Source organism: Macaca nemestrina, chromosome 12, assembly GCF_043159975.1.
Source record: "Macaca nemestrina isolate mMacNem1 chromosome 12, mMacNem.hap1, whole genome shotgun sequence".
Classification (NCBI taxonomy): Eukaryota; Metazoa; Chordata; class Mammalia; order Primates; family Cercopithecidae; genus Macaca; species Macaca nemestrina.
The window spans coordinates 106,748,615-106,772,789 of NC_092136.1; the positions used below are offsets into that span (position 1 = coordinate 106,748,615).

Consider the following 24,175-nt stretch of genomic DNA (forward strand, 5'->3'; position numbering starts at 1 on the left):
CTACATGGAGGCCATGGACCCACTTGAGGAGGCAGTCTGTCTGTTATCAGAGCTTGAATGCGGTGTTGGGAAAACCACTGCTCTCTTTAGAGGCATCAGGCAGGGATGTTTAAGTCTGCAGAAGCTGTGCCCACAGCTGCCCCTTTCCCCAGGTGCTCTGTCCCAGGGAGATGAGGATTTTACCTATAAGTCTCTGACTGGGGCTGCTGCCTTTTGTTCAGATATACTCTGCCACAGAGGTGGACTCTAGAGAGACAGTCGCCTTGCTGAGCTGCAGTGGGCTCCACCCAGTCTGAGCTTACTGGCAGCTTTGTTTACACTGTGGGCATAATACCACCTACTCAAGCCTCAGCAATGATGGACACCCCTCCCCACACCAAGCTCCAGCATTCCAGGTCAATCATGGACTGCTGCACTAGCAGCAAGAATTTCAAGCCCATGGATCTTAGCTTGCTGGGCTCCGTGGGTGTGGGACCCACTGAACCAGGCACCAGAGGGAATCTCTTGGTCTGCTGGTTGCAAAGACAGTGGGAAAAGTGCAGTATTTGGGTAGGAGTGTATCATTCCTCCGGGTACAGACTCTCATGGCTTCCCTTGGCTAGGAAAGGGAAATCCCCTGACCCATTGCACTTCACAGGTGAGGCAACACCCTGCCCTGCTTTGGCTCACCCTCCATGGGCTGCAACCACTGTCTAACCAGTCTCAATTAGATGAACCAGGTATCTCAATTGGAAATGCAGAAATTACCCGTCTTCTACGTTGATCTCGCTGGGAGTTGCAGACCAGAGCTGTTGCTATTTGGCCATCTTGAAAGCTCACTAGAATATAGGTTTCAACAACTAGCTTGAGAACACATTAAAGGTACTTACTGATTAGGATTTAGTTCTTATTTCCTAGTCAATGAAGAGTCAACAGAGTGACTTTCCATTATTGTTTGATCATAAACAAAGCAGCAGCATGTAGCACAGAGAGGGAAGCTTTCAAAGAAAATGATACTTTTTGCATTAATTAAAGGGGAGATTTTGTTGACACACTAGGGCCAGTAGAAGGAGAGAGATGAAAGGCAGAGAAGATATTTGAAGAAAGAATAGTGTTGGGGAGGAGTGTGGAAAGAATGTCGAGTTTATTCATATTGATATCTTCTAGCATTTCATTTAGTTAGGAAAGGAGGGGTCTGTTTGGAGTAAGAGTAGCAAAGTTAAAACTCAAACAAATGCAGTGACTATGCTCACTACCTAGACGATGGGATCATTTGTATCCCAAACCTCAGCATCACACAACATGCCCATGTAACAAACATGCACATGTACCCTTTAATCTAAAAGTTGAAATTATGTTTTTAAAAAAAGCAAATATTTGCAACAGTCACAGCTATGAGATAGTGAAACAAGATCCCTACAGATTTAAGGCCCAGTTGAATTCAAAACATATGCATTCTTAATGTTATTTAATTACCATGATTATGTAATTTTCACAAGTAATGTCCATAAATTCCAGAGCAAGAATTTTCTACTTAGGTACAGACTGTATGATGGAAGACAAAGAAGAATAAAATTAGAGGGGTGATAGGAACCATGTTGAGATAGGAGATAATGGGATTCTTCTTTTCTAGATAAGAAGGTATTATGGATGGAATTGTGCCCTCCCTCCTTAAATTCATATAGTAAGTCCCTAATCCTCAGTATTTCAGAATTTAACCTTAATTAGAAATAGGGTAATTGCTGATATGAGTTCCTACCAGAGTAGGGGAGACCCCCTAATCCAATATGACTAGTATCCTTATAAAAAGGAGACATGGCTAGGCGTGATGGCTCACACCTGTAATCCCAGCACTTTGGGAGGCCGAGGCGGGCAGATCACCTGAAGTCAGGAGTTCGAGACTGGCCTGCCCAACATGGCGAAACCCTGTCTCTACTACAAATACAAAAAATTAGCCAGTCATGGGGGCAGGCGTCTGTAATCCCATCTACTCGGGAGGCTGAGATAGGAGAATCGCTTGAACCTGGGAGGTGAAGCTTGCAGTGAGCAGACATCACGCCACTGCATTCCACCCTAGGTGACAAGAGCGAAACTCTGTCTCAAAAAAAAAAAAAAAAAAAAAAAAGGAGACATTTGGACACAGATACATACATGCCCGCAGGGAGAGTGCCATGTAAAAACTGGAGCTATGCTGCCAAGGAACTACCAGAATCTAGTAATAGCAGAGAGATCTGGAACAGCTCCTTCCCTAGTGTCTTCAAATAAAACATGGTGCGGCCAACATGTTGATCTTGGGGTTCTAGCCTCCAGAACGGTAAGACAACAAATTTCTGTTGTTCTAAGCCACTTAGTTTGTTGGTTCTTTGTTATGTCAGACTTAGAAAACTAATATACTCAAAATAGACTGGAAACCTAAGAACGGATAAAGGCTTATACATCACTGTGATGAGTGAGAATGGTAGAATAGACAGTGGCAGAAGAACAAGTAATGTGACTACGAAAAGACATTTGGAGTTGAGATTCTATAGTTGGAATAATTCTAAGCTATGATGAGTTTGAAGGCATGGCTATATGTGAATTTCTAAAGTGGGCCGAACTTCAAGGAATGATACATAAAACGATCATTTATGTGAGCGTATATTTTTATAAGTCATAGTTTTTCACTTTTTAATACATGAATAGTATTTATAACTTGATATTTGGACAAAGTAGGTAAAATAATTTTATTCTAATTTCTTTGACATACTTGAGGATGGTAACAAATAGAAGAAATGATGAAAAAATAAATATTCCTGAAGATGCACCACTATTTTTAAAGATCTGGTATTTTCAAAAAATTAATATGTTCTGAGAGATAATACAGAAGAGGTGTGGGGACATAAAGGTACACATTTATTATTTTTTCCTCTTTTTACAAGCTAGCAAATAACTGGCCCATCATTTCCATAGAAAATGCTAAAGGTTAAAAGGAGAAAAAATATCCATGTCAACTTTGGCGAAATTCTATGTGAATAATTGCCCCATATTCATAACGAGAGGCTCTCACAGAAGGAAGACAGGAACTGGGGAAAGAATTAATAGTTTTAAAAGATTAAAAATGAAACAGTAAATATAGTAATACTCTGATAATAGAGAAATGACACTCAAGAGGTCAAGATATTTGGACCCTCTGCCACAGATTTGTGCAATTTTCCACCTCTTTCATGAAATAATCTCAAAAACACACTTTCCAAATTATATTTCTTCTATCATGATGAACAGTTGCCAGAAAAAGAAAAACTACAAAATTATTTCTCCTTCTTCTGGCCTTATCTTCTTCATTAGCTTCCCTGGTGAATTTCACATGTTCTGATCCTATTGCTAACTAGTTAGATAACTTAAGTATAATCAAATACTTTTTTGCTCTCTTTTTATCAAGTATGAAATGAGAGTTGATCTTCAAATTTCTAACTAACTTTTAAAAGCTTACAAAATGTTAGCTATTCACCGCTAAATTTCCTAAGCTACTATATCATCGTTTTGTAAATTATCTCTGGTGCATTTCTGGCTAAACTAAACCACAAGAAAAGAAGGATGGGTGTCTTAGCCCCAGTTCAGTAAAGCGAAAAGGCTGAATTTACAGCCATAGTTGCAGTGTTTCTTCAGACACCAGCAGCAAATCAGAAAACATCTGGAGACCTCAGGCAAATACATTTGGCTCTAGAATCTGGCATAAATTGGCCATCAAAACAATGCCATAGAGCTGGATAGAAATATGTTTGCCTGAGATAATTTTTAAATATAAATATCAACCTACTTGAACACACTAATAACTAATAAAATAGGAATTATTAATTTTGGAGCAAATGTTTGAAGGCATAAACAACCCTTGAAGCACCAAGTTTAAAAGGGAAGCTTTGCCATGATTGTCTGTGGCTGACACATTATGCTTAGATTTCTGATAAACTGTATAGTTTTAAAATATGGTAGGACTCTCGCTTCCCTGGACAAGCCTTCCTAACCACAAAGTAAGAGTTTTCACAAACTAGAGTTAAAATGAGGAGAAAAATAACACAGAACAACGTTTGGATATAGTGTGCTGCAGTACCATAACTAACTAGTAAAGAGATTTTTGTTTTTTGTTTGTTTGTTTGTTTGTTTTTTGAGATGGAGTCTCGCTCTGTGGCCAGGCTGGAGTGCAGTGGCGCGATCTCAGCTCACTGCAAGCTCCGCCTCCCGGGTTCACGTGATTCTCCTGCCTCAGCCTCCTGAGTAGCTGGGACTACAGGCGCCTGCCACCACGCCCGGCTAATTTTTTGTATTTTTTAATAGCGACGGGGTTTCACCGTGGTCTCGATCTCCTGACCTTGTGATCCGCCCGCCTCGGCCTCCCAAAGTGCTGGGATTACAGGCGTGAGCCACCGCGCCCGGCGTAAAGAGATTTTTATATAGTACAGGATGCTGCACTGCGTAGAACACAGTGTGATCACTATATCATAACCTCATGATAGGTATTCTCACTGGTATAACAAGGCAGGTCTACTTTACTTCATTATACTTTGGGTAGCAAAATTACTAATTTATATTTTGAGTGCTAGGATAAAATATGAGCATGAGAAAAGTTTAGTACTTTTCAAAAGGACATGATTATGAATATGCAATTTAGAGTAAGAGAAAGATGAGAAAACAATAAAAGAAATGGAGAATACTGTAAGTTTATTAAAAACCTGGAAGTCAATGTATTTACTTATTTATATATGAGGTAAAGACATGGCAAAAAGTTGCAAATATAAAAGAATATTTACTTGTGCAGCAAAGGATCAAAGAGATAAAACTATAATCATACAAAGATATAATAGCTATCACTGCCACAACTAAATAAAATACTTTCTCCTATCAGTTGGTAACATTTAATTCAGTTTATTGAGCATGAATGTCTAGAACCATGACACAGCTTCTGTTAATTCATCAAATAATTCCATAGGCTAATAAAACAGTTATAGTTCAAGACATTTGTACCCCAACAAAGTAGTACAAAGATTGAATGAATAAATTTAATACTGAAGAATTCTTATGAAGAAAATTATTTTCTGGACTAAACGCTATAAGTCAGTTTAATTCCTTGATCTGTTTTCTATATACTACATATAAATTGATTCTAATATTTTCCATTTCCAGTTGTATCTGAAAGTATTTTAATTGACATGAATTCTTTCCCACTGAAACTTTACAGTGATGATTTGTGACTCATTAAGCAGTACGTTGCTCATATTAATTTCTGCCAGTATAGTTTTCTTTTATGGTCATTATTTCTATAAACCCTCATTAGGCTGGCCAAATGTTTCACAGTGTAATTTTGTCAAAGACATTTGATGCTCCCACCAATTTTTAGCCAATAAGATTTTTTATTCTGTGCAGTTTTAGGCATTGCCTGCTGATTATTCCTATGAACCAAATATATAAGTGAGAATTTGTGCTTACTTCATTTAGAAATTATATTTATGAGTTATTTTGAGTATAGGAAACTTTAAAGAAGGAAAGAAAAATGGTCTATGATGTCATCTCCCATATAATTTCTATAGATACTAAAAGTGAATAATTCATACATATATTTGGAAAATGTGAACAGATATAAAACTGTAAGATTAAAAATGGAAAAAGCTCTTTCCCCTAAATTAACCAGTATCAACAGTTTTACACACATTATTCATAACAATGTAATTTTTGTTAGTAAGTCATTATTAGGTAATTCATGGAAAATTGATGTCACTTTTGGGAAACTGAGAGAGAAATGGAGACCGAGGGGTCCTGAGAGTGGGGGGCAGTGAGAGATGGGTGAGACCAACTCAAAGAGGAAGGCAAACAGTATAGGAGGCAGAAAACAACACCAAATCTGTTAAAAGCTTGATGGAGGTGGGAGGAATAGAACCTGTGTTTTTCTTCCCTCCATAACTGTACCTTGTCATAGGTAAGATGCCAAGTACTATTGAAATAACTAAACATAGGCTATTGCCTATTTGACATAGCTTTCAGATAAACTAATTAATTAAGGGAAACAAGTTGAATGGAATCCTGGAGTCAGAAAATCTGGGCGGTCAATTGAAGTTGTGACTGAATGGATTTAAGTGACCAGATGTTTGGGTATTGTGTAGACAGAATTTTGACTTGAGAGCCAAGAAAAGAAGCAGATTAGTATTTGGCGCTCATGCAGTTCAGTCTGCAACTCAATTATGTGGTTTTGCACATGAGAGACATTCAGTAAAGGCTTGCAGGCTGACTGATCAAATTATTCGACTACATTTTTCATTTTCAATCAGTGCTTTTCATTATTGTAAATAAAAAATAATCTTAGATAACTTAATATCCAAAAGGATCAACTGATACCATCTGGAAAATAATATGTCCAAAAGAGTAAATATGCCTTTTGGATTCTCTGATACAGTTTTAAACCTCTGCTTTCCTAGTTTTTGGATTATTATGTTTCCACAAAAAGATCATTTCTTCTATTTTTTTATAAAAAGCTAATATTACAGAAGTGTATATTTCAATATTATTCCCAACTTAATTTTTCTTCAGATATTTTGAAATGCTATAGAACTATCAATTTTCAACTCATTCTGTTAAATGTCGACATAATTGTCCTCATTATTTCAACATCTTGATGTAGAGTTATAGTCAATAGTTTACCTCGAGTTAGAGTGCCTTCGAGACATTGCACTGCTATTACATCTTCACACTTCTTTCTTAAGGAACAGGGAAAAGCAATAATTTTTTAAGGAAGATTAAAGTTATTAGCTTAGTCATAAGATTAGAAATCATATTAAATACATTCTAATTATATTTTGAGTGGCAGTATAGGGTAATGGTTAAGAGGATGGACTTTGAAGTCAAACAGATTTGAATTCCAATTCTGAATCAGTTCTCATTTAGTATTATTATTTACTTTTATTTGACAAAAAGTCCTTTAACCTTTGAGTCTTGGTTTTCCCATTTATAAATAGAGATAACATCTAATTTGTGGTTCATGATTGTTGTAATGATTATGTATATACAGTATAGGCATATTTCACAAATATGAAAATATGCCTAAAACATACACATACATGTTAATATATTAATTATACAGGTGTATGTGTATATGTATATATATTAGAGAGAGGACATGTAAGAGAGAGAGCGCTCACGCACCCTAGCTTGGCATAATGCTGAGGATGTAGTAAGCACTAGGTGAGAAGTACCTCTTGTTATTAAGTACTCAGGTAGTAAAATTCTACTCTGGGCATTCTCCAGTTTGCTGTAATGAAAAACAGCAAAGCTTTTTTCTTTTTTCTAAACAGATATATCTGGATTCAAATTTAGTTCGGCAATTGGCTAGCTACAAAACCTTGATCAAATTATATAAACTTTCTAAATCTCAAATTCTTTACATGTAAAATAAGATTAATGAAACTTTGCAGAGTTTTTTGGGGGCAGGAATAAAAAAGTGCATAAAGACATGGTACAAGTCTGGTCCAATATGCATTTTTCCTCCATAATCTTATACATATTTTTAACCCCAATGTCTTTTATCTTTTAAGTATATAAAAGAATTGCATATATGCCCTTCATAGTCGTTGTGTAGATTGAGATAATATGTAAACTGTCAAGGTAACCACTACCATACAGTTGGTTTTTAATGCCTTTCAACCCCATTTCCCTAAGAACATATGAAATCTACAAAAACACCAAAATAATGTAGGTCCGAATGTAAATGACATCTTGAATATCTGCTCTACAAAGAATTTAAAGACTTTGACAGATACTTCTAAAAGGCTAACCCAAACCTCTCGATATTACAGTGGAAAGGGTATTGAGACAAAACTGTGTCTATTTCTCCTTCCTCACCAAGTTAGTAATGTGTAGTTGTTGGTTCCACAGACTGTAATTCTTGGGAGGATCAGGGACGTATCTGGTTTGCTTATCTCACATTCCTAATACCTCACCAATTATTTAGAAAACAGTAAGCATTCAAAAAACATTTGTTGAATAAATAAGTAAAAGTCGCTGCCAGCAAGAATCCAGCCAGATTCATGTGGAATCAGGCTTCATGTGAGTTGAAACAGCAAGCCTCCAAAGTAAGCCTTTTCTCCCTTGGGACACCCCATGCATACTCTGGACCTGTGTTTCTAACAACCTCCTGATTACATGGTCATTTGACCATCAAAATTACTCTGTGTCTTCAACTTCACAGGGTCCCCCACTAAGAACTATTTGCATGCATTTTGGAATTGTTGTCAAAATTACCATATTTCCCTGAAGAGTCTGAATTAATGAGATTTTCTAAATTCATTTTTTATGATTGGTTTAACCTCTGAACAAACACATTAAAGGCAAGTGATAAAGCAAAATAATTTCTTAAAATTGAATCTACGTGTACATTTGGTCTTGTAACATTTATACACAAGGTTACAATTTCTGATGCAGTAGGAAGCATTACAAATGTGCAGAAATCAATTCAGCTATTAGGAAAAAGCAAGAGTTGCTAGGAAACCACATTCCAAATAAGGAATATTATAGTGGTGACCCAGACAATTGCCATATGCCTGACATGACATCAACAAAAAGCTTAACATACTTTGAAAAGCACCTGTGACACTGAATTGTTAGTACCACATTTGCAACTCAGGTGACTAAAGAGTTACCTTCCAGTGTCTCAAAAATTCAATTGTAGGATCAGAAAAATACAAAACCAAAGTGAGTTAGTAATAATGAAAGATTCTTCCTAGGGCTAACCAAGGTTTTTCTGCATATTTTTCTGCATCTTTGGTACACTGTGTGTCATGACATTACCAAGTTGAATGAAGCTTATTCCATTTTTAAAAGAATCTACTTTTTAAGTCCGTACCTTCTATGTGTTTGTATTGAATATATGTATATAAAAAGACTTTGAAGATGATATATAACAATGTAAACTATGGCTATAATTAGTTGGTAAATTATAGGTGATTTTAACTATCTTCTGTAATACTAATTTTCAGAGATCATTTTATGTTTTGTAATTTTAGAAAACTAAAGAGATTAAATAATTTTTAAACTTATTTGAAACAAGATATGAGATCTCAAAAGGTCAAAAATGTAAAAGCTAACTAAATCAACAGTGTGATTAGCATGCAGATAGCACATTGCTGTCTTATGTATTGTATCTTGCTATTTTCATGTCATTTTTCATGTTGTAAGAGTCAGGCTACTAATGTTGGCCTATATGCATATAGCCTTAAAAGAAACTAAGTAAAAGATTAAAAACCCATTCAAAAACACCTAAGAAAGGGACCATATGCTAAAGATAAAGGGCTAACCTACTAAATGGGTTGATGAAATCACATTTACTGTCTCTACAGGAGAAAAACAATTGGCAGATGGAGATTCCTATTCTTTACATAAAAATCAAATAAATAAAAACATGAGCTTCCTAAATGCTTGGAAGTTTCACACTTCTAAAGCACACCACACAAAAATCAAATTAAAAATGAGTGACTTTGCTAATATAACTTTTAGCCTCTTCTATGGACATTGTATCAGTAGTCTTAGTGGGACACTGGAGACAAGAGGCAGGATAAAATACATGAAATAGATGATAACTTATTTAGAAGTAGTTATCCTCATAGTGGTAATATTTAACTAACAAAAAATACTTAAACCATGTCTCCACTAAAGAATATATTTTTCTTCCAAAAATGTGAAAGTCAAAAGACTGCTGCACAAAATTAAACTAAGCAATTTTGTGCTTTGCATGCACAGTATCATGTGAATCAGTTTAGCTTTTATTTCCATCACTCGGTTTTATTTTTCCTTTCACTAACTTATTATTACTATTTTTTCTTGTACCATCAATATGCAAATATCTTCACAGAAGGACTGCTTGGGAAATCTGTTTGACAAATATCATAATAAAACTTTTCAGTAAGACTAGCATTTTTAGAAATGTATGCCTGATCAACTATTTCATGGTCTGAAAATATGATTAAAATTCTGTGATTATATAAAATTGGAATCTTTCATGATTACAGATAAAAGCTAAAATAAACTAGCAGTGGAATTCTGTCTCATTGACATACATATTGCAGATGCAATATTGTGTTTTAAATCATTATGCCGATATCTTATGGAGGAATCGTAAGGCATTAAGGATGCTCTGTCTATTAAATTTCAGCACTACAGCATCATGTCAGAAGAGTAATTCCATAATTAAAACAAATAATGTGCTCAATAAATAGATTTGTCTATAAATACGTTTGTCTATTAAAGTTCAGCATTATAGCATCGTGCCAGAAGAGTAATTCTATGATTAAAACAAACGTGCTCAATAAATAAAAATAAATAGAATATGACCTAATATTTAAATTCAATGACTACCCTATGAAATAATGTTAATATAAAACATTTAAATATATAACCTCTGCATTACAATCCACAACAAACAATAAACAAGGGGAAAATACAGAAAAAAAACAGGGCATCATGAATAATACATCCCCTACCCAATCTGGCCAGTGACTGCAGTTTTCAAAACGATAGAATAACACTCTTTTTTTTTCACATAACTGAATTTAATCAATCCCTCTCTTTCTAGACGAGGTATTGTTATGCTGTCCAGCACAGGCTGGTATCAAACTCCTGGATTAAAGCCATCCTCCCTCCTCAGCTTCTCGAGTATCTGGGACTACAGGTATGCCTCCCCACCACCGTCACATGCAGCTAGAATCTCTCTTACTTTCTAATTTAAAAATTAATTATTTTATTTTTGAATGGAGTACCTTTAAAATAGGGAACTGACTTCTTCTTTTTCAAAGAGGACATCTAACACACATTTAAATTTCTTGTAGACTGAAGCCATGAAAAGTCTAACTTTAATGGAATATTCAAGGCAATAGGAAGATTTGACAATATAAATGTTATTTAACATGCTTTTATTTAATGTATACACAGTATATACATTAGAAGCTCTGGTTAACTATTTTTTATTCTTATTTTCTTCATTTACAAACTGGAAATAATAGCAATACTTCCTTCACAGAATTATTGTGAAACTTACCATATATACATATAAAATAGCAGGTTATATCATTTGAATTACCCTATCCTGGTCAGCTAACAAGGTAATGAAAAATTATTGTGCCAAGATATGGCAGAAGATAAACCTGAGAAGTGAACAGTAAACTTGGGAATGCTTTTATCCTATGGGCATCTTCTGGCTCCAGAAAAGGTAATGGAAAGGTTGAGAAGCTGAGCAGCATTTTTGACAGCCAGGGCTAAGGGAACATAAACTGGAATCTAAGAATTGCTAGGGCAAAGACGTTAGAAAGCCCTCCCCACTTTGAGATGGGACCATGATCACAGGTATAAGGGTAATACCAAAACACAGAGGTGAACCAGAAGTAGACAGGTCCTCACAGAGATCAAAACCCAGCTTTAAATCCCCTGACCCTGACTGCTAGGACCCCTAGTCTCTTTCAAGAAGCACACTAAAATTTCCCTGCAAAATCATCCTAAGTCTTAAATTATTTCTGTAATATTTTATATACAATCTCCAGCATTCAAAAAAAGTAGTAATTAGCCACACAGGAAACAAGTAACATGACTGAAAATTAAGTGAAAGAACAGACGATGTAATAGAATGCAGGAGTTCTAGAGACTGACTTACCAGGAGAAGCGTTTACAACCATTACAGATGATTTATTTAAGAAAATAAATAAAAACAGTATGAAAAATTTTGTCAGATAAATGGAACTGCAAAACACTATAAACTTCTATAATCAACATTTAAGCATCAAGTGGATGAGTTTAATAAGTAATTTTTACAACCAACTGAGGGAAGTATTGGCAAGTTAGAAAATAGATCTAAAGAGTATATAGAATGAGGCATTGATTATTAAAAGGAAGCAAACTACAGAAGAGACTCACAACTTTTCTGGTAAATTCACAAATATTAATACTTTAAATAAATACTTTTTAAAAACAAACAAATTTATAGTTCCAAATAAATTTACTATGCAGAATGATGAATCTATGGGAAAATATATCTATATAGTCATAAGTTTCGCCAGTAATATTATATAGTATTTTTACATATTATTGTTACAACAGAACAGTGACTTATGAAAACTGCCACTGTCTGCATTATCTAGGCGATTAAAAGCAAATTTAAATACTCCTAATTGATAAACATGAGAAATGAGGATAACTGGGATCAGTATCTTAACAGTAATTTTATATAATGCCTACGTAGTTTTTTCTGCTCCCTTAGGTTTTTCTCCTTATATGTATATAGTTTCTAGAAGTAGAACATTTCAAATAAGTATACACACATTGAGATTAAAAAGTACTAATTTGTTTTTTATAAATAAATAATTATCAAAGAATCTTAGAAAATTAATTAGGTTATCAAATACAGTCAACCCTCTGTATGCACAGGTTCCACATCTGCATGTTCAACCAACCGTAGACTGAAAATATGGCATTAAAAAAATTAAAATATAAACAACAATTCAACAATTAAAAAAATACAAACAAAATGATATAGTATTACAATGACTTAATAGCATTTACTTTTTATTAGGTATTATAAGTAATATAAGAGACTTGCAGCCCTTATATTAAGTAGTGATGTATATGCATATAACCTATGCACATCCTCCCACATACTTTACTCTGTAGATTACTCATAATATGTACTGTGTTGTAATGAGTAAATACTTGTTATGCTGTATTATATAGAGAATGACAAGAAAAAAAGTCTATATATGTTCAGTACAGATGCAACTATCATTGGCCTAACTACATTTTTGACCCACAGTTGGCTGAATCGGAGGATGCAGAACTCATGGATATGGAGTGCCAACTGTAATTAGTTTTTCTTTTTTCTAAATACAGTCTCAGGCTGAAATCTGATAGGGTTAACTAAATATTGCAATATTTCTAAAAACCAAATCCCTCCAAATATTAAAATAACATCAGGTTTCCTTTGCAAATAGCAATGACTATTTAAAAATTAAAAATTAATTACAGAATAATTATTGCATAATCTCAAAAAATCCTGTAAGCTCATTAAAAGTTGAAGCTTAAGGAGCTGTAATCTAATGTGTTACAATTACATGTAAATTGTACATTAATATTTCTGCTTTCGCACCAGTCTGTAATACTAATGTGTTTAGCGATCTCAATTGCAAATCAGGGAAATGCTATGAGAAAAAGACTCATAGCATTTCCCTGATTTGCAATTGAGATCGCTAAACACATTAGTATTACAACATGATTACACATTGTTTAACTCTAGTTCACAATGTCTCCTCCATACTTGCCTCATTATATAAAATGTACTGTTCTTTGAACTAATGAAGAAAATTTGAATTTGTATGCCTATGAGATAAAATTTAATGAAAACAGTTTTTAAACTAGTTTTTAAACCAAGTACAGAATTAAAAGACATTTGGACATACTCAATATTCTTCAAAAGCCTTAAATTGTGAAAATGCTCTTTGTTTTTCTAATATGCTCTAGACACATTCTCTAGTTAATCCTTGACCCAACTTCCCTTTCCCTATCAACAGTGTTTTTTAAAGAAAGAATAAATCATAGGCAGTAATAAATATTTCATTATTTTAATCAAAGTGTGGTTAAACTATTACTATCAGTTAGCCAGTCGGCACTAAAAACTATTCAAAATACCTTTAGGTTCACAAGATCAGAGAACAGTGTAAAGTAATACATTTTTCTAGTGAATTCACAATATAGCTAGTGTAAACAAGAAAGAGTGAATAGAAATATAATTTTACTTTTCAATTGTCTACTGTTGAAAATTTAAAAATTCAGGCCTGGCATGGTAACTTGACTCATGCCTGTAATCCCAACATTTTGGGAAGCCGAGGCAGGAGGATTGCTTGAGATCAGGAGTTCACTACCAGCCTGGGCAACATAGGGAGACCCCCCATCTCTACTAATTTTTTTTTTTTTTTAGTCAGGTGTGGTTCCACATGTTTGTGGTCCCAGCTACTCCAGAGACTGAGTTGGGAGGATCCCTTGAGCACAGGAGGTTGAGGCTGTAGTAAGCTGTGATGGTGCCACTGCACTCCAGCCTGGACAACAGAGCAAGACCCTGTGTCTCGGCCGGTGGGGGGAAAATCAGATTCTCCCTTGGGAAGAATAAAAAGAAAATAGTCATAATGCTGTTCTTCCATATTTTCAGTCAGCAGAAGAAATATCATAGATTTCTAATCACTCTTTCTAAAAGCAGTCCTAATTAAAGTCAAAATGAACTGATTTTTCAGAATTTATTGTATATATAGATAGACCATATTTATAGATGCTTTATATAATCTAGCAGTAGCCTCTGAGTTTCATTAGAGTACTTACTGAGCAATAATTTGCTTGAGTATTTATAGACTGAAAAAACAAAACGCTACATTCTCCGGTTATTTTCAAAATTAAAAAAAATCAGGCAGTTTTACAATTAGTCAAGAGCATTACTCAATCATTTTCTTTTCTTTTTTTTTTACTGTCAATAATTATTTATTATTATTATACTTTAAGTTGTAGGGTACATGTGCATAACGTGCAGGTTTGTTACATATGTATACTTGTGCCATGTTGGTGTGCTGCACCCATCAACTCATCATTTACATCAGGTATAACTCCCAATGCAATCCCTCCCCCCTCCCCCCTCCCCATGATAGGCCCCTGTGTGTGATGTTCCCCTTCCTGAGTCCAAGTGATCTTATTGTTCAGTTCCCACCTATGAGTGAGAACATGCGGTGTTTGGTTTTCTGTTCTTGTGATAGTTTCCTAAGGATGGTTTCCAGCTGCATCCATGTCCCTACAAAGGACGCAAACTCATCCTTTTTGATGGCTGCATAGTATTCCATGGTGTATATGTGCCACATTTTCTTAATCCAGTCTGTCACTGATGGACATTTGGGTTGATTCCAAGTCTTTGCTATTGTGAATAGTGCCGCAATAAACATACGTGTGCATGTGTCTTTATAGCAGCATGATTTATAATCCTTTGGGTATATACCCAGTAATGGGATGGCTGGGTCATATGGTACATCTAGTTCTAGATCCTTGAGGAATCGCCATACTGTTTTCCATAATGGTTGAACTAGTTTACAATCCCACCAACAGTGTAAAAGTGTTCCTATTTCTCCACATCCTCTCCAGCACCTGTTGTTTCCTGACTTTTTAATGATCGCCATTTTAACTGGTGTGAGATGGTATCTCATTGTGGTTTTGATTTGCATTTCTCTGATGGCCAGTGATGATGAGCATTTTTTCATGTGTCTGTTGGCTGTATGAATGTCTTCTTTTGAGAAATGTCTGTTCATATCCTTTGCCCACTTTTTGATGGGGTTGTTTGTTTTTTTCTTGTAAATTGGTTTGAGTTCTTTGTAGGTTCTGGATATTAGCCCTTTGTCAGATGAGTAGATTGCAAAAATTTTCTCCCATTCTCTAGGTTGCCTGTTCACTCTGATGGTAGTTTCTTTTGCTGTGCAGAAGCTCTTTAGTTTAATGAGATCCCATTTGTCAATTTTGGCTTTTGCTGCCGTTGCTTTTGGTGTTTTAGACATGAAGTCTTTGCCCATGCCTATGCCCTGAATGGTACTACCTAGGTTTTCCTCTAGGGTTTTTATGGTATTAGGTCTAACATTTAAGTCTCTAATCCATCTTGAATTAATTTTCGTATAAGGAGTAAGGAAAGGATCCAGTTTCAGCTTTCTACTTATGGCTAGCCAATTTTCCCAGCACCATTTATTAAATAGGGAATCCTTTCCCCATTTCTTGTTTCTCTCAGGTTTGTCAAAGATCAGATGGCTGTAGATGTGTGGTATTATTTCTGAGGACTCTGTTCTGTTCCATTGGTCTATATCTCTGTTTTGGTACCAGTACCATGCTGTTTTGGTTACTGTAGCCTTGTAGTAGAGTTTGAAGTCAGGTAGCGTGATGCCTCCAGCTTTGTTCTTTTGACTTAGGATTGTCTTGGAGATGCGGGCTCTTTTTTGGTTCCATATGAACTTTAAAGCAGTTTTTTCCAATTCTGTGAAGAAACTCATTGGTAGCTTGATGGGGATGGCATTGAATCTATAAATTACCTTGGGCAGTATGGCCATTTTCACGATATTGATTCTTCCTATCCATGAGCATGGTATGTTCTTCCATTTGTTTGTGTCCTCTTTTATTTCACTGAGCAGTGGTTTGTAGTTCTCGTTGAAGAGGTCCTTTACATCCCTTGTAAGTTGGATTCCTAGGTATTTTATTCTCTTTGAAGCAACTGTGAATGGAATTCATTCCTGATTTGACTCTCTGTTTGTCTGTTACTGGTGTATAAGAATGCTTGTGATTTTTGCACATTAATTTTGTATCCTGAGACTTTGCTGAAGTTGCTTATCAGCTTAAGGAGATTTTGGGCTGAGACAATGGGGTTTTCTAAATATACAATCATGTCATCTGCAAACAGGGACAGTTTGACTTCTTCTTTTCCTAACTGAATACCCTTGATTTCTTTCTCTTGCCTAATTGCCCTAGCCAGAACTTCCAACACTATGTTGAATAGGAGTGGTGAGAGAGGGCATCCCTGTCTTGTGCCAGTTTTCAAAGGGAATTTTTCCAGTTTTTGCCCATTCAGCATGATATTGGCTGTGGGTTTGTCATAAATAGCTCTTATTATTTTGAGGTACGTTCCATCAATACCGAATTTATTGAGCGTTTTTAGCATGAAGGGCTGTTGAATTTTGTCAAAAGCCTTTTCTGCATCTATTGAGATAATCATGTGGTTCTTGTCTTTGGTTCTGTTTATATGCTGGATTATGTTTATTGATTTGCGAATGTTGAACCAGCCTTGCATCCCAGGGATGAAGCCCACTTGATCATGGTGGATAAGCTTTTTGATGTGTTACTGAATCCGGTTTGCCAGTATTTTATTGAGGATTTTTGCATCGATGTTCATCAGGGATATTGGTCTAAAATTCTCTTTTTTTGTTGTGTCTCTGCCAGGCTTTGGTATCAGGATGATGTTGGCCTCATAAAATGAGTTAGGGAGGATTCCCTCTTTTTCTATTGATTGGAATAGTTTCAGAAGGAATGGTACCAACTCCTCCTTGTACCTCTGGTAGAATTCAGCTGTGAATCCATCTGGTCCTGGACTTTTTTTGGTTGGTAGGCTATTAATTATTGCCTCAATTTCAGAGCCTGCTATTGGTCTATTCAGCGATTCAACTTCTTCCTGGTTTAGTCTTGGAAGAGTGTAAGTGTCCAGGAAATTATCCATTTCTTCTAGATTTTCCAGTTTATTTGTGTAGAGGTGTTTATAGTATTCTCTGATGGTAGTTTGTATTTCTGTGGGGTCGGTGGTGATATCCCCTTTATCATTTTTAATTGCGTTGATTTGATTCTTCTCTCTTTTCTTCTTTATTAGTCTTGCTAGTGGTCTGTCAATTTTGTTGATCTTTTCAAAAAACCAACTGCTGGATTCACTGATTTTTTGGAGGGTTTTTTGTGGCTCTATCTCCTTCAGTTCTGCTCTGATCTTAGTTATTTCTTGCCTTCTGCTAGCTTTCGAATGTGTTTGCTCTTGCTTCTCTAGTTCTTTTAATTGTGATGTTAGAGTGTCAATTTTAGATCTTTCCTGCTTTCTCTTGTGGCATTTAGTGCTATAAATTTCCCTCTACACACTGCTTTAAATGTGTCCCAGAGATTCTGGTATGTTGTATCTTTGTTCTCATTGGTTTCAAAGAACATCTTTATTTCTGCCTTCATTTCGTTATGTACCCAGTAGTCATTCAGGAGCAGGTTGTTCAGTTTCCATGTAGTTGAGCGGTTTTGATTGAGTTTCTTAGTCCTGAGTTCTAGTTTGATTGCACTGTGGTCTGAGAGACAGTTTGTTATAATTTCTGTTCTTGTACATTTGCTGAGGAGTGCTTTACTTCCAATTACGTGGTCGATTTTGGAGTAAGTACGATGTGGTGCTGAGAAGAATGTATATTCTGTTGATTTGGGGTGGAGAGTTCTATAGATGTCTATTAGGTCTGCTTGCTGCAGAGATGAGTTCAATTCCTGGATATCCTTGTTAACTTTCTGTCTCGTTGATCTGTCTAATGTTGACAGTGGAGTGTTGAAGTCTCCCATTATTATTGTATGGGAGTCTAAGTCTCTTTGTAAGTCTCTAAGGACTTGCTTTATGAATCTGGGTGCTCCTGTATTGGGTGCATATATATTTAGGATAGTTAGCTCTTCCTGTTGAATTGATCCCTTTACCATTATGTAATGGCCTTCTTTGTCTCTTTTGATCTTTGATGGTTTAAAGTCTGTTTTATCAGAGACTAGGATTGCAACCCCCGCTTTTTTTTGTTCTCCATTTGCTTGGTAAATCTTCCTCCATCCCTTTATTTTGAGCCTATGTATGTCTCTGCGTGTGAGATGGGTCTCCTGAATACAGCTGACTGATGGGTCTTGACTCTTTATCCAGTTTGCCAGTCTCTGTCTTTTAATTGGAGCATTTACTCCATTTACATTTAAGGTTAAGATTGTTATGTGTGAACTTGATCCTGCCATTACAATATTAACTGGTTATTTTGCTCGTTAGTTGATGCAGTTTCTTCCTAGCCTCGATGGTCTTTACATTTTGGCATGTTTTGGCAATGGGTGGTACCGGTTGTTCCTTTCCATGTTTAGTGCTTCCTTCAGGGTCTCTTGTAAGGCAGGCCTAGTGGTGACAAAATCTCTAAGCATTTGCTTATCTGTAAAGGATTTTATTTCTCCTTCACTTATGAAACTTAGTTTGGCTGGATATGAAATTCTGGGTTTAAAATTCTTTTCTTTAAGAATGTTGAATATTGGCCCCCACTCTCTTCTGGCTTGGAGAGTTTCTGCCGAGAGATCTGCTGTTAGTCTGATGGGCTTCCCTTTGTAGGTAACCCGACCTTTCTCTCTGGCTGCCCTTAAGATTTTTTCCTTCATTTCAACTTTGGTGAATCTGGCAATTATGTGTCTTGGAGTTGCTCTTCTCGAGGAGTATCTTTGTGGCGTTCTCTGTATTTCCTGGATTTGAATGTTGGCCTGCCCTACTAGGTTGGGGAAGTTCTCCTGGATGATATCCTGAAGAGTGTTTTCCAACTTGCTTCCATTTTCCCCCTCACTTTCAGGCACCCCAATCAGACGTAGATTTGGTCTTTTTACATAATCCCATACTTCTTGCAGGCTTTGTTCATTTCTTTTTCTTCTTTTTTCTTTTGGTTTCTCTTCTCGCTTCATTTCATTCATTTGATCCTCAATCGCAGATACTCTTTCTTCCAGTTGATCGAGTCGGTTACTGAAGCTTGTGCATTTGTCACGTATTTCTCGTGTCATGGTTTTCATCTCTTTCATTTCGTTTAGGACCTTCTCTGCATTAATTACTCTAGCCATCAATTCTTCCACTTTTTTTTCAAGATTTTTAGTTTCTTTGCGCTGGGTACGTAATTCCTCCTTTACCTCTGAGAAGTTTGATGGACTGAAGCCTTCTTCTCTCATCTCGTCAAAGTCATTCTCCGTCCAGCTTTGATCCGTTGCTGGCGATGAGCTGCGCTCCTTTGCCGGGGGAGATGCGCTCTTATTTTTGGAATTTCCAGCTTTTCTGCCCTGCTTTTTCCCCATCTTTGTGGTTTTATCTGCCTCTGGTCTTTGATGATGGTGATGTACTGATGGGGTTTTGGTGTAGGTGTCCTTCCTGTTTGATAGTTTTCCTTCTAACAGTCAGGACCCTCAGCTGTAGGTCTGTTGGAGATTGCTTGAGGTCCACTCCAGACCCTGTTTGCCTGGGTATCAGCAGCAGAGGCTGCAGAAGATAGAATATTTCTGAACAGCGAGTGTACCTGTCTGATTCTTGCTTTGAAAGCTTCCTCTCAGGGGTGTACTCCACCCTGTGAGGTGTGGGGTGTCAGACTGCCCCTAGTGGGGGATGTCTCCCAGTTAGGCTACTCAGGGGTCAGGGACCCACTTGAGCAGGGAGTCTGTCCCTTCTCAGATCTCAACCTCCGTGTTGGGAGATCCACTGCTCTCTTCAAAGCTGTCAGACAGAGTCGTTTGCGTCTGCAGAGGTTTCGGCTGTGTTTGTTATTGCCCTGTCCCCAGAGGTGGAGTCTACAGAGACAGGCAGGTTTCCTTGAGCTGCTGTGAGCTCCACCCAGTTCGAGCTTCCCAGCAGCTTTGTTTACCTACTTAAGCCTCAGCAATGGCGGGCGCCCCTCCCCCAGCCTCGCTGCTGCCTTGCCTGTAGATCACAGACTGCTGTGCTAGCAATGAGGGAGGCTCCGTGGGTGTGGGACCCTCCCGGCCAGGTGTGGGATATGATCTCCTGGTGTGCCTGTTTGCTTAAAGCGCAGTATTGGGGTGGGAGTTACCTGATTTTCCAGGTGTTGTGTGTCTCAGTTCCCCTGGCTAGGAAAAGGGATTCCCTTCCCCCTTGCACTTCCCAGGTGAGGCAATGCCTCGCCCTGCTTCAGCTCTCACTGGTCGGGCTGCAGCAGCTGACCAGCACCGATCGTCCGGCACTCCCCAGTGAGATGAACCCAGTACCTCAGTTGAAAATGCAGAAATCACCGGTCTTCTGTGTCGCTCGCGCTGGGAGTTGGAGACTGGAGCTGTTCCTATTCGGCCATCTTGCTCCGCCAAAAAGTACTCAATCATTTTCAAGCAACTGTATATGACAATTTTGGCTCCTATTTCCCATCATTACAGGATGCCTCAAAGGTTCATAAAACCATATACAAATTATCAATTTACTTTTCAAAACTTGGTTTGCATTTTGGTCAATTATTGCAATTTTAATAACTTGTAATTTAAATCACCTAAAAACTTACATAATTTGAGGTAAACATTAAGCTGTCACATATCAACTCTACTACAACATGCCAGCAGTTTTATAATAAAAGATTATCTCAATAAGCTTGGAAATGTTCCCATAGCACCAAGCTAGAAGGCAATTTAAAATCAAATTAATATTCTGAAAAATAATCTCAAATCATGCAAATACTATAAATTAGTAATGAAGCTAAAATTATTAAGGTGGTTTATTATTTTGGATTCTCTTTCTGCATTCTTATTAAATCTTTATGGATACTTCCTCTTCTGATTTAATAAGACTATCTGAAAGAGCTAATATTAAATCCCACAAATGAAAATATTGATGAACACACTGTAAAACACAGTTCCCTGGTTTTGTTCTCGGGTAATTTAACTGTGTAATGACATTGCTAAATTCAATACAAACATATTCTCCATAAAAGAAAATGCAACATCAAAAACAATCCCAAATGAGGAGCCTGCCCAGCTGGTAGGCTTGAAAATTTAAGAACTGATTAGTTCAATCTGGAATGTCTATATTTGCAGTGTGCAGCAAATCTGAGACAGGATTCCTTTTGTTTGTTTTCCTGGCAGTGGTAGAAGTACCATTCATATGTTTGAATAACTCAATAATTATGCCCTGAGGGAACTTAACCTAGATTTTTATTTTTCATGCTCCATATTTTCCCATTTTAGGAGTGGTTAGAAAACTCTCTTTCCACTTTTAAATGGTTGAATATAAACATATATATGCATATTAAAGAAGAATAATACAATAAAACATTTTATCCTATGTTTATTTTCCCTATTGTACCCTCTTACTTCCCATCATCTTTCCCTCAGACATAAGCACCAGCTTGAATTTTGTGTTAATCATTCCCTTTTTTTTTTACACTTTTTGCCATCAGTGCAGGTATTTTTAAATAGAATTTTTTCCGTTTTTCCAGTTTTAAACTTTAGTTAAGTGGAATAATACCACAGCATTTTTTAATGACTTAATTCTTCTGCTCGAGATTATGTTTTTGACATTGATCCATGTTGATGTCAGTAGCTGAGGTCATTCATATTCCCAACTATATGGTATACCAAGGTATAAATATATCCCAGTTTATCCTGTGATGTATATTTGAATTAGCTAGAATTTGAGACTATTAAAAAAACTATTTTTGCATGTGACTTTTGCTACACGTGCACAAGTACTTCCCTTGTACATGTGTAAACATCTAGGAGAGGAAATGCTGGGTTGTAGGATATGCAGAAGTTAAACTTTATCAGGTAATGCCAAGTAAATTGCACCATTTACACTTGCATTAGTTATGGGTGAGATTTCCTGCTGCTCCAGATCCTCACAAACAGTGGCACTGTCAGACTTTCAAAGTTGTGTCAAACTAGTAGGGAGAAATACTATATGATAGTGTTATAAATTTATATTAATTTCATTACTGACAAAGTTAACTAGATACTTATTGATTACATGTGTCGCAAAAAATACTCTCCTAGTTTGTGGTTGTATTTTTATTTTTTAGTTCTTCTTAACAACAGGAAGGTTTTAATTTTAATGTTCCAAACTTTTATTTTATGATTTGCAAATTTTTTGACCTGATGAGTTCACAAAAAAATCCTTCCCTACTTGTCAAAATTTTCTAATGATAAATTTATAGTTTTATAATATGAATTTTTACATTTACCTCCCCACACCAAGAATTGATTTGTATAAAGATGCATAAAGTACAAAAGCAATTTCAATTAGTTTTCTTCATGAATAGCCAATAGTCCCCCAAGCATTTATTGAATACCTTGTCCTTTTCACACTGATCAATGTCACTTTTATAATTTTTTTTTTTTTTTTTTTTTTTTTTTTTGAGATGGAGTCTCGCTCTGTTACCCAGGCTGGAGTACAGTGGCGCATCTCAGTTCACCGCAACCTCTGCCTCCTGGGTTCAAGCAATTCTCTGCCTCAGCCTCCAGAGTAGCTGGGATTACAGACGCCCACCATCACACCCGGCTAATTTTGTGTATTTTTAGTACAGACAGGGTTTCACCATATTGGCCAGGCTGGTCTTGAACCCCTGACCTTGTGATCCACCCCCATCAGCCTCCCTAAGTGCTGGGATTACAGGCGTGAGCCACCGCACCCAGCCTGTCACTTTTATAATTTATCAATTACTCTTTTTCTCTGATGCCCTGCAGTCTCATTAAGATGGGTTTAGTTTTGGATTCCCATGACTTAACTGTTGCAGAATTCTTTGGAATTACTGTGTCTGGGTACTGATGGACATCTTTTAATAGTTCCTGAAAATAATTCTCTTTTTGTATTTAGTCTGTTACCTCCATTTGGAACCTCAATTGAATACATATTACATCTTCCCACTCTCTCCTCCCTGTCTCCCACATATTTTATATTTTACATTCTCTTATTCATATTTCCCATTTTTAAATATCTCAACTTAGTTATTGATAATTTCTTCAGTTCTTTTAGTGAACAAATTCTTGCTTCATCTATGTCTAATCTGCTTTTAAACTTACCCACTTTGTTCTCTCTTCTTTTCTTAAGCATTATGTTGATTGCTTAGAAGTTCTCTGGTTCCTTCCCAAGTCTTGTCCCTTTCTCACAGTTTTCAGCTTATCTTTTTATTTCTTATATTTACGTTAAAAGTTGTCATTTTAATTCTGTCTGATAAGTGTGATATCTGAAAACATCCCAGATCTGTGTTTTTACATCTATAATTTCCCCCTGGATCTTCCCCATAGTACTTTGTTTTCATGTGTGTGTATGTGTGTGTGGCTTTTTTCTTTTGTTTTTGGTATTAGGTTATTACACATTTTAATAACCTTCATCTTCCAGGTGGGTTAAATGTAAAAACCCATACTATAAAACTGCAAATTTATCATTAGGAAATTAAGTTGGGAAGGATTTTTGTGAACTAGTCAGGTCAAAAATTTACAAATTATAAAATAAAATATGTTTCATTTAAAACATTAAAATTAAACCTTCCAGCTTATCAAGAACAACTAAAAGATAAAAATACAACCACAAACTAGAACCTTATTTTTTATAACACACAGAATCTGTGAAAATTATTTGAGGATAGGATTGAAGTTGGCATCTTCTGGGGGGAATAATATTTCCTAGATTCCTTCTATCATTGCTAACAACAGGGCTCTCAAGTTAAATTCGCCAATTACATTTTTTTTTTCAGTATACACACATAGTGTAATTGTCATGTTTTTCCCTTTCCTATGAGCTCAGAGAAGTGCCTAATAGTTTTTTTAAAAACATTTTTAAATATATTTAACCCAATATTTTCATAATTTTAATCAGATGGATTGTTCAGGGTCCCCAATCTGCTATAATGCCAGAACTAGGATG

General features: G+C 36.2%; 1 protein-coding gene across 2 annotated transcripts in view; it reads right to left on the reverse strand.

Annotated features, from left to right (window-relative positions):
• The window catches only part of LOC105493756 (guanylate cyclase 1 soluble subunit alpha 2), a 347,998-nt gene that overhangs the window by 66,582 nt on the left and 257,241 nt on the right, over positions 1–24,175 (reverse strand). The gene's annotated exons all lie outside the window — the stretch shown is intronic.